The sequence below is a fragment of the Panulirus ornatus genome, chromosome 45 (genome assembly GCF_036320965.1).
Source record: "Panulirus ornatus isolate Po-2019 chromosome 45, ASM3632096v1, whole genome shotgun sequence".
NCBI lineage: Eukaryota > Metazoa > Arthropoda > Malacostraca > Decapoda > Palinuridae > Panulirus > Panulirus ornatus.
The window spans coordinates 9,162,245-9,173,379 of record NC_092268.1 but is presented as its reverse complement, the minus strand read 5'-3'; the positions used below and the strand labels follow the sequence as shown (position 1 = coordinate 9,173,379).

Here is an 11,135-nt window from a genome sequence, read left to right as displayed (position 1 = left end):
GATAGTTATCTGACTCGAACTTTACTTCTTATCATCAGAAATTCTACCACCAATACAGCTTGGAGGTCTGTCTTTTGAAAATACTGAATACAGTTACACTGGTTAGGTTAACACTTTCCACAGTTTTTGTAATAGTCAATATATTCACTAAGTATTAGGCAGCTCCAGAACTTTGAACACAGTGAAAGATAAAAAGCACAAATATTACAGGACTCTTTTGAAGTTGGTATTGCTTTTGACTCAGAACTATTAGTTGCAATTGAAACATATTCATACCTGAGTTTGACAGAATTTAAACATATTCATACCTGAGTTTGACAGGTTAAGACCAAGATTACCCAACTTTCAAAACAGTAAATTCAATATGCATATTCCTTTTACAATCAGTGTTGGCTGTAATAATCTCAACTGCATTATCTTGATCAAAACACATTGGCAGAAGCAGCCAGTTTTGCAGTCTAGATAAAGCAACGTAATTGTTTTTCACTATGTTTCAAAGCTCATGTGCCACCTGTTTTCCTTGGAAAGCTAATCATAAAGACTGAAGAATTAGGGGAAAACTTAAAACGCCAACCAACACACAACTACTGAAATTAAATAGATATATTGAAGACCCAAAAAAACACCCATATCTTGTTACTTTGTCTGCTTCTGATTGCAGTCTTATGTGCTACTGTCTCTGTCCCTAATTGCACAGGTCTTATGTTGCTCTTGAGTGTTGCAATGCAAACTAGAAACTCCAGGGCACTCTGTCCCTAATTTGCATACTTGTAAGTAGTTTTATTGTATTGCCTTTTATTGTTGCTGCATCTGTAACGTGACTTCCACTCTGTGTCTCGCCATGCTGGATTCTGAGACCTTTGTTCAATTCCAATATGATTGCTCTTTTTCCCTCCTCATGTAACTCCATTTCATTCCATCTATGATGTGGGAAAACCCCACTGGCAGTCAAGTGTGTATTCTTGGCAATCAAAATGAGAGTTTTTTGCAAATGTCATATATTTCCCATAACAAGCAAAACCTACTGTTTTGTGTTTCTGCCATGTGTGTGTGTGTGTGTGTGTCTTCCTTGAAGTAGTAAAAGCTGATGTGCATGCCCCGTCTTTCATGCGTGTTTCACAACAAGGAAAAGCAACTTTCTCTTGATGTTCTGTTTCAAGACACAATGTCTTCTCTGTATACCTGTGTCATGTATTCTTCATGACGGCTTTCAACTCACTGTGCATGCATGTCTTTCATAGATATTTCAAGACAAGGTAAACCAATATTTATGTGATGTGTATTTCAGAGGAAGGAAAATCCATCATTTATATCAGCGTGTCATGACAGAGAGAACCTACAGTAAGCATCTGTCATGTTTTGCTTCTTGATAGACAAAACATGTTATTGTCTGTCACGCCCATTTCTTGACAAGAAAGACATGCTATCTTTCTGGCTGTCAGGGGAATTCATATTTTGAAAAAGAAAAAAAATCTCTTTTTTGCTGTCATGTATTTTCCCATGACAACCAAACCCACTGTCAGCTATTTGTCCATTGTGTGTGTGTGTGTGTTTCACCACAAGCTAAAACCCTGTCATTCTTGTGAGTGTCTTTGTGCCGCAAAGCAAGCCAAACCTGTTGTTCTTTGATAAGCCATATATGTGACCATTTGCTCAATCCAACTAGAGGAAAAGATGGTGAACATACTCTAGTCATATCTGCTAGAGTTACCAAATGTAGATTTTATAAGTCACTAGAATGTACCGCCTAGGTGGGTGTTTTGTGTCTCATGTGTCGACTCTTAGAGTTATTTCAGTTGTCTTAGGGGTTTGAGAAGCAGCACAGGGATGAATGAAGATTATGGAGGAATACTGTAACGTTTTACAATGACTGTTAAGGATTACAGGACGCTGGAAAGATATTGCAAGTGTGTACAGGGATTAAGAGGTTTTAGGAAAACTTTAAAAGAGATCTGAAAAGATTACTTAGAGTTCTGAGAATATTATCTAGGAGTAAAAGGACTTGAGGGATATTTTCAAGAGGTGATACAAGACTTTAATAAACATGTACACCAAGAGTAAGGCTGGTAAAGGAATATGTTGTTTTGAGAAGTAATGCAAGGCTCCACAGAGTTCATGAAATAATAATTCATAGACTGCTACTTGAACTAGAAACCAAGTGGATTCTGTTGGAACTTTGGGAATAGGATTATAAAGGAACATATGATTATTATTGATGTTAGAATGTGACCTATGATTGTATATGACTTAGAAGACTGGGCCATCTTTGTGAAGTTTCAGAACCAAGCTTGTAGACAATATATATGATAGGACATTTATTTTTATCTGGTTTCCATTGATTTTTTTCTCATTAATGAATAATATCGTCATATTGTTAAACATCAAATCTTAGGTCTTGTATGAGAATTCTGTTAATCATAATATAATCAGTCCATGCTCTATATTTTTCAGTAGGATTTGTATATATAGGTATAATTTCAAAATTTTCTAATAGTGATTTAAAAAGGTCTCATTAATCATACAGTTGCAGATGAAACAAGTTTATTACAATACAAAGAGCATACAAAACACTCACAGACATTCAGACATAAATTAAGAGATTTACAATACAGAAAACAAACAAATATATAAATGTCAAGACAGATACACAAATGTAAGACAAACTTCTGCACAGAAAATAGACTAATACACACAAACACACTTGCACGCAAATACACTACGACAAACACAGAAATGCAAGCACAAACAAGTACCTGCCTTAAAACACACAAACTCAACACGTACACACAAATATTCCCATATAGGCAGTTAGACATATTACATGCAAAATTATACACCACCAAATGCACACCACAGATGCAAACAGAAAAATAGGATACATAAACTAAATGATTATGTATGAACACAAATCTCATACAATATAACGCACAAACTCTGTATATATATGTTACTTATTCATTATATTAATCGTTGTTTCCTGCACCAGCGAGGTAGCGCCAGGAAACAGATGAAGAATGACCCGTCCTGTCATATACACATATGTATATACATAAACACCCATATATGCACATATGTGTGTGTATATATATATATATATATATATATATATATATATATATATATATATATATATATATATATATGTATGTATATTTACATACATATACCTACATATACATATACATATTCATGCTTGCTTGCCTTCATCCATTCCTGTCGCTACCCCACCCCACAGGAAACAGCATCGCTACCCCCCCGCTTCTGAAAGGTAGCGCCAGGAAAACAGACAAAAAAATAACGCATTCATTTACATTCAGTCTCCAGCTGCCATGTGTAATGCACTGACACCACAGCTCCCTCTTCACATCCAGGCCCCACAGAACTTTCCATGGTTTACCCCAGACGTTTCACATGCCATGGTTCATTCCATTGACATCACGTCAACCCCGGTATACCACATCATTCCAATTCACTCTGTTCCTTGCATGCCTCTCACCCTCCTGTATGTTCAGGCCCTGAACACTCAAAATCTTTTTCACTCCATCTTTCCACCTCCAATTTGGTCTCCCACTTCTCCTCGTTCCCTCCACCTCCGACACATATATCCTCTTGGTCAATCTTTCCTCACTCATTCTCTCCATGTGCCCAAACCACTTCAAAACACCCTCTTCTGCTCTCTCAACCACACTCTTTTTATTTCCACACATCTCTCTTACCCTTACGTTACTTACTCGATCAAACCACCTCACACCACACATTGTCCTCAAACATCTCATTTCCAGCACATCCATCTCCTGCGCACAACTCTATCCATAGCCCACGCCTCGCAACCATACAACATTGTTGGAACCACTATTCCTTCAAACATACCCATTTTTGCTCTCTGAGACAACATTTTCTCCTTCCACACATTCTTCATCGCTGCCAGAACCTTTGCTCTGTGAGACAACATCTTCCACCCTGTGACTCACTTCCACTTCCATGGTTCCACTTGCTGAGTCCACTCCCAGATATCCAAAACACTTCAGCAACTTCCTCAAGGGGCTGACCATGGCAGTTGAGTCTACAAACTATTGAACTACGTGTTGCTTCTAAGCCATTCGTACCTCTTCCATAACAGCCACTAACAGAGGGCATCTCTAGTGCAATGTTGTCAGAGGCTCACACGTAATGTCCCTGCCCTACGTACCTCCCACTTACTTCTGCCTAATGTTTTCACCTATTGCTCCTATCTCATGTTCCTATGTGTTATTTCTCTCTACTGCTCTTACACATGAGCCTCTTGTTTTGTGGTTATATATATATGTGTATATGAATGGTTGGGCCATTCTGTATCTGTTCCCTAGAGCTACCTCACTGACGCGGGAAACGGCAATCAAGTATGATAATAATGATGATGATATATATATATATATATATATATATATATATATATATATATATATATATATGAGACATCCTTTATGATACATATTGTTTCTCCTGTGTGTTGTTGGGTTCATAATTTTATCCTATATGTTTGTATATCTGTGACTTGGTATATCATACAGAGTATCATTTTTAAAGGACTTCTTTTTTTTATTGTCATCTTCTATATCATTTCTCAAAAGAGGCAAGTCATTTTATGCAATTATTTTCATGATTGTTGGTAAGGTGTTTGAGAGACTTCTGATTGGTTAATGAGAGAAGAAGAGGAGAGACTATCTCTGTTATCTTATGATACCACATCAAGATAACTTTCATTACATTACATGGATGTATCAAGCTGAACTGCTTATTGGTTCTTTTTATTCAATGGTTATTAGAAATAATTTCAGCAAGGTAGAAAAGTGTAAGTTAAGTGTTAGGTGACTGAAAAGCTTTTATAACATTGTTTAGGTAATTGGTATATTGCAAGTAATTTGATTGCTTTCAAGATGTATTCATTATGATAGGTTACAGGTGATTTTTGGTATTTATGTACAAGATTAACAGCTTGGATGGCAATTTTCAAATTCATGTTGTCATTGAAGAATACTTTATTCTTTAATTTTTTGTATTTCCACTTACCACTTTTATTTCCACTTACCACTTTTACTTTTCTAGCATCTTTAGTTCACCTCTGTCATGTGTGAACTTTCATTAACATCATAATGAGAGCTAGTAGCATTTGTTTGTTCATGAGTTTGATATTTCATGCAAGACTCATATTCCAGTAAATGAGTTTGATAGCCTGTATTCTGTTCCATAGTTCTGTTATTGTTGTGTGTATGCTGGCTAGGGATGAATTGTAGCATAATAATGTATAAGAAAGTTTCTGTCCATCTCTAGGAAAATGCTACTGTAATGTATACGTCGGTGTGTGGTGTATAATGTATGTGTATAGGTGCTCACTACTATATGCAGGTGAACTGAAAGATATATATAAAAATTGGAGTTGTCATCAATGGTATAGTCATATGAATTGATCATACTCTCATAATATGTATATAAGCATTATGAACAAATGTAGAGTTGGGGATTAGAGGGTTGCATATACATAGATATGAATATACATATACATTCATTCATGGGTCAGTGTATCTCATACCGGCGTGTGTACGTGTATTTATGTAACCTTTCGTGTACGAAACTAGAGACGTGTGTGTGGCTGTTTGAGGCAGAATGCTGTGTTAAGCTTCGCCTCATTGCTTCATTAGAGCCACTCATTGACTGTAGCATTGTGTGTAGGAACTTGCCGTGCTCCATGCGCCTTGAACAAGTGTCTCGAGGGTGAATTTTGGCGAGAGTGTCTCGAAGGTGCTACTTGTAGGGGTGTCTTAGAGTTTGCTTCTTGTAGAAGTACCTGAAGGGTGTTTCAGAAAGTGCCTCAGAGCTGGCTCTTCCAGTAACTCCTCCTGGATAATTCTTGTAATTATATCAATAACAAGCTTCATGTAGGACTCTCCCAGTTGTGGTTATTGCAAGTATACCTCAAGGTTGCATCCTGCATGGGTGTTTTAAGAAGTGCTTCGTGAAGGAGTTTCTCAAAGATACATCCAAATTGTACAGATTTGTCAAAAGTGTTTCTCATATGAGTATTGCACATGTTCTTACAAGATGGCCATAGAATTCTTTGATAGGAATGTGTTAAACATGTTCCTTGTGCCAGAGAGTGCCTCAAAGGTGCTTCTTGCTGGAGTGCCTCAAAGGTGCATCTTGCAGGAGTGCCTCAAAGGTGCTTCTTGCTGGAGTGCCTCAAAGGTGCATCTTGCAGGAGTGCCTCAAAGGTGCATCTTGCAGGAGTACCTCAAAGGTGCATCTTGCAGGAGTACCTCAAAGGTGCATCTTGCAGGAGTGCCTCAAAGGTGCTTCTTGTAGTAGTACCTCAAAGGTGCATCTTGCAGGAGTGCCTCAAAGGTGCTTCTTGCAGGAGTGCCTCAAAGGTGCTTCTTGCAGGAGTGCCTCAAAGGTGCATCTTGCAGGAGTGCCTCAAAGGTGCTTCTTGTAGTAGTACCTCAAAGGTGCATCTTGCAGGAGTGCCTCAAAGGTGCTTCTTGCAGGAGTGCCTCAAAGGTGCATCTTGCAGGAGTGCCTCAAAGGTGCTTCTTGTTGTAGTACCTCAAAGGTGCATCTTGCAGGAGTGCCTCAAAGGTGCATCTTGCAGGAGTGCCTCAAAGGTGCTTCTTGTAGTAGTACCTCAAAGGTGCATCTTGCAGGAGTGCCTCAAAGGTGCTTCTTGCAGGAGTGCCTCAAAGGTGCATCTTGCAGGAGTGCCTCAAAGGTGCATCTTGCAGGAGTGCCTCAAAGGTGCTTCTTGCAGGAGTGCCTCAAAGGTGCTTCTTGCAGGAGTACCTCAAAGGTGCATCTTGCAGGAGTACCTCAAAGGTGCATCTTGCAGGAGTGCCTCAAAGGTGCTTCTTGCAGGAGTGCCTCAAAGGTGCATGTTGCAGGAATGCCTCAAAGGTGCATCTTGCAGGAGTGCCTCAAAGGTGCATCTTGCAGGAGTACCTCAAAGGTGCATCTTGCAGGAGTACCTCAAAGGTGCATCTTGCAGGAGTGCCTCAAAGGTGCATCTTGCAGGAGTACCTCAAAGGTGCATCTTGCAGGAGTACCTCAAAGGTGCATCTTGCAGGAGTGCCTCAAAGGTGCATCTTGCAGGAGTGCCTCAAAGGTGCATCTTGCAGGAGTGCCTCAAAGGTGCTTCTTGCAGGAGTGCCTCAAAGGTGCATCTTGCAGGAGTGCCTCAAAGGTGCATCTTGCAGGAGTTCAGAAGTGCTTTCTGTAAGAATGCCTCAAACGTGCTTCTTACTGTACTATCTCCATGTTGCTCTGCGCAAATGTGTCAAAGGGTCTAAAAGAAGCTTCTAGTAACATTTCAAAGGTTATTTTGCTCGAGTACTTCAGTAATGGCTCTTTGAGTGCTTCAAAAGTGCTCCTCAGAGCACCTCATCGGTAATTTGGATGGAGTACCTCAGAAGTCATACAAGAAGTTTCAGAGATACTTTCGCAGGTGAGTCTCAACTATGACTGGCAGAAATGCTTCTTTGAGTTGTCTTCGTTATGCTTCTTGCCATAGTTACTCCATAGCACTCGTTACAAGGGCCATCTCAAATGTGCATAGTATGATTATTTTTTCAGGCATTCATTGCAGGAGTGAATTCTATGCAAGTGCTACCTGCAGCAATGCATTTGAGGTGCTTTTTACAAGATTATCTCAAAGCAACATCATGTACAGTGTTGGGAATGTAAAGTTTTTTTTTTTTTATGAAGTAAACTTGAAGATGGTGATTCTAGCAGTAGCTTGGAGGCAGGAAAGTTAGTGAGACTCTTCTTCCAGAACTTGCTGGACTTGCATATTTTCATAGGATCTTTTAGTAGTGCTGATGAGAGAACTGCTTGCCAGGAATGCCTCTTGCAAGGTCATTTTGGAGGTACTTCTTGCAAAAAAAGACAACCTCGAGGTGCTTGTTGGACTGTTAGAGATGTGGCTGTGTATGTGTGCATGTGTCTGTACGTGTCTCTTCGCGTCTTGGGGAAGGCAACGCTCACGTCACATACGAGTCTGTTGATGTACAGACTTTATGAGGCAAAGTTGTAGTAAACAGCTCAGAGGACTGCACCCCATGACCTGGCCTTAATGTTTATCTTTTTTTGTCTTGTGTTGGTGTGTCCCTTTTTTTTTTCTCTCTCTCTTTTCTTCCTCTTTCTTCTTGTTTACTTTATTCTCTCTTGCTATGTCTGTTCTTTCCTTGTTACAGTGCACATCCACCATCCCAGCACACCTTTTCCTGAATCTAATATTCGACAGGCAGCATTCTTTCTGGAGTACAGTAGTGCACATGCTTGTGTACTGTCTGAGGAATTTGAAATGTCCTCCCTATTCCCACCCTTTTCCATGATTTATCAATTGTACGTAGAAATATAAACATCAGATACATTGCCAGTGTCGATGGGGTCAGCCTTAAGTAGATATAATGTCTATACTGTACCACAGAGCATTCTTATGGTATACCACGTACTATGCTATATCATCTCATAAAACTGCAGATTTTGGCAGATCACTGATTCTTGTGTGAAATAATGAAGTGTATCAACCAGCAGTGATGTGCAAGATGAGTACTAAACCCATATCCATCTAAGAGGGTGTTCAGAAAAAGTACTCTAAACTTTTTGAAATGCCAGAAAATGAATAAAATCCATGGTCTGCAAAACAAATTGTCAACCCCAAACTTAGGTTCAAGTATGAGTTTTGTGGAGTGACAGAAGTGAATACCCATTACATGTAGCTGTAACCTGCCCCTTCAGCTACACGTATTGATCAGGGTGTAACCTGCCCCTTCAGCTACACTTATTGATCAGGGTGTAAATGATGTGTGTCATCACTACTAATACAGGACATCACTATGTACAAGGAAGAAATGTAATACCCAGTCGTGTTCTTAGTGTGTTCACCTAATGCATGCACAGCACATGTATGATAAGCTGTATGATTCTACTCACACTACTGTGTAATGTATACAAATGTATGGACATATTGGGGGTTAAGATCCAAGTTATAGAATTCCAACATGAATGTGCATAAAAGCATTATGTATAATGTGTATAGTATATGGCACATTATACATACAAAAATTCAGTGATGTATAGCATACTATATTGATATATGTACTAACCACATGGAAGAGCAGTTGTATTATTATAAAGGTTCTGAGATGCAATTTATTTTCTAATGATAAACTGACACACTGAAGAATGAGTCTGATGTACAGTATACAACTTGTGTCCTTGTTGCTCTCATACTGTATTTTAAAGTTTTCTGAAATTATTTTTTTAAAGAATGTGAGGGATATTTACCGGTTTATATATATATATATATATATATATATATATATATATATATATATATATATATATATATATATATATATATATTATCCCAGGGGATAGGAGAGAAAGAATACTTGCCACGTATTCCCTGCGTGTCATAGAAGGCTAATAAAAGGGGAGGGAGCGGGGGGCTGGAAATCCTCCCCTCCCTTTTTTGATTTTCCAAAAGAAGGAGCAGAGAAGGGGACCAAGTGAGGATTCCCTCAAAGGCTCAGTCCTCTGTTCTTAACGCTACCTTGCTACATACAAATCCATTTGCTTTTCTAAGTATTACTCGCATACATTCTTCAAAGCAAACACCTGATCCACACATCCTCTACCACTTCTGAAACCACACTGCTCTTCCCCAATCTGATGCTCTGTACATGCCTTCACCCTCTCAATCAATACCCTCCCATATAATTTACCAGGAATACTCAACAAACTTATACCTCTGTAATTTGAGCACTCACTCTTATCCCCTTTGCCTTTGTACAATGGCACTATGCATGCATTCCTCCAATCCTCAGGCACCTCACCATGAGTCATACATACATTAGATAATCTTACCAACCAGTCAACAATACAGTCACCCCCTTTTTTGATAAATTCCACTGCAATACCATCCAAACCCGCTGCCTTGCCGGCTTTCATCTTCCGCAGAGCTTTTACTACCTCTTCTCTGTTTACCAAATTATTTTCCCTAACCCTCTCACTTTGCACACTACCTCGACCAAAACACCCTATATCTGCCACTCTATCATCAAACACATTCAACAAACCTTCAAAATACTCACTCCATCTCCTTCTCACATCACCACTACTTGTTATCACCTCCCCATTAGCCCCCTTCATTGAAGTTCCCATTTGTTCCCTTGTATTATGTATTTATTTATTTCCTTCCAAACCAACTTTTTATTCTCCCTAAAATTTAATGATACTCTCTCACCCCAACTCTCATTTGCCCTCTTTTTCACCTCTTGCACCTTTATCTTGACCTCCTGTCTCTTTCTTTTAGACACCTCCCAGTCATTCACATTATTTCCCTGCAAAAATCGTCCAAATGCCTCTCTCTTCTCTTTCACTAATAATCTCACATCTTCATCCCACCACTCACTACCCTTTCTAATCTGCCCACCTCCCACGCTTCTCATGCCACAAGCATCTTTTGCGCAAGCCATCACTGCTTCCCTAAATACGTCCCATTCCTCCCCCACTCCCCTTACGTCCTTTGTTCTCAACTTTTTCCATTTTGTACTCAGTCTCTCCTGGTACTTCCTCACATAAGTCTCCTTCCCAAGCTCATTTACTCTCACCACTCTCTTCACCCCAACATTCTCTCTTCTTTTCTGAAAACCCATACAAATCTTCACCTTCGCCTCCACAAGATAATGATCAGACATCCCTCCAGTTGCACCTCTCAGCACATTAACATCCAAAAGTCTCTCTTTCGCGCGCCTGTCAATTAACACGTAATCCAATATATATATATATATATATATATATATATATATATATATATATATATATATATATATATTTACATATATGTGCGTGTGTGTGTGTGTGTATTAGAGGTCCCTAACCTACCATGGTTTTAAGCATATATGCCAAGAACAATCTATTCCATTTTACCAATCATGTCATCATGTGAGTATGCCCAGTTTCCCATGGCACCACCAAAATTTTATCCCTGCATTAAGGAAGTGCTATAGAGGCATGAACTGGTTGTGACCAAGTCTGGCAGAAGTGACCTAACCAAGAACTGTTGCTAGGAAGAGACAGAAGTGACCTAACCAAGAACTGTT

The 11,135-nt window shown here is 39.2% G+C and overlaps 1 long non-coding RNA gene across 1 annotated transcript; it reads right to left on the bottom strand.

Moving 5' to 3' along the window:
• Window positions 1–8,151: 8,151 nt before the first annotated feature.
• LOC139763020 (uncharacterized) lies at window positions 8,152–9,448 on the bottom strand. Its single transcript, XR_011716013.1, has 2 exons — window positions 8,792–9,448; window positions 8,152–8,754 (listed from the first exon to the last, which is right to left on the bottom strand). It is a non-coding gene; the product is annotated as an uncharacterized lncRNA (long non-coding RNA).
• Window positions 9,449–11,135: the final 1,687 nt, after the last annotated feature.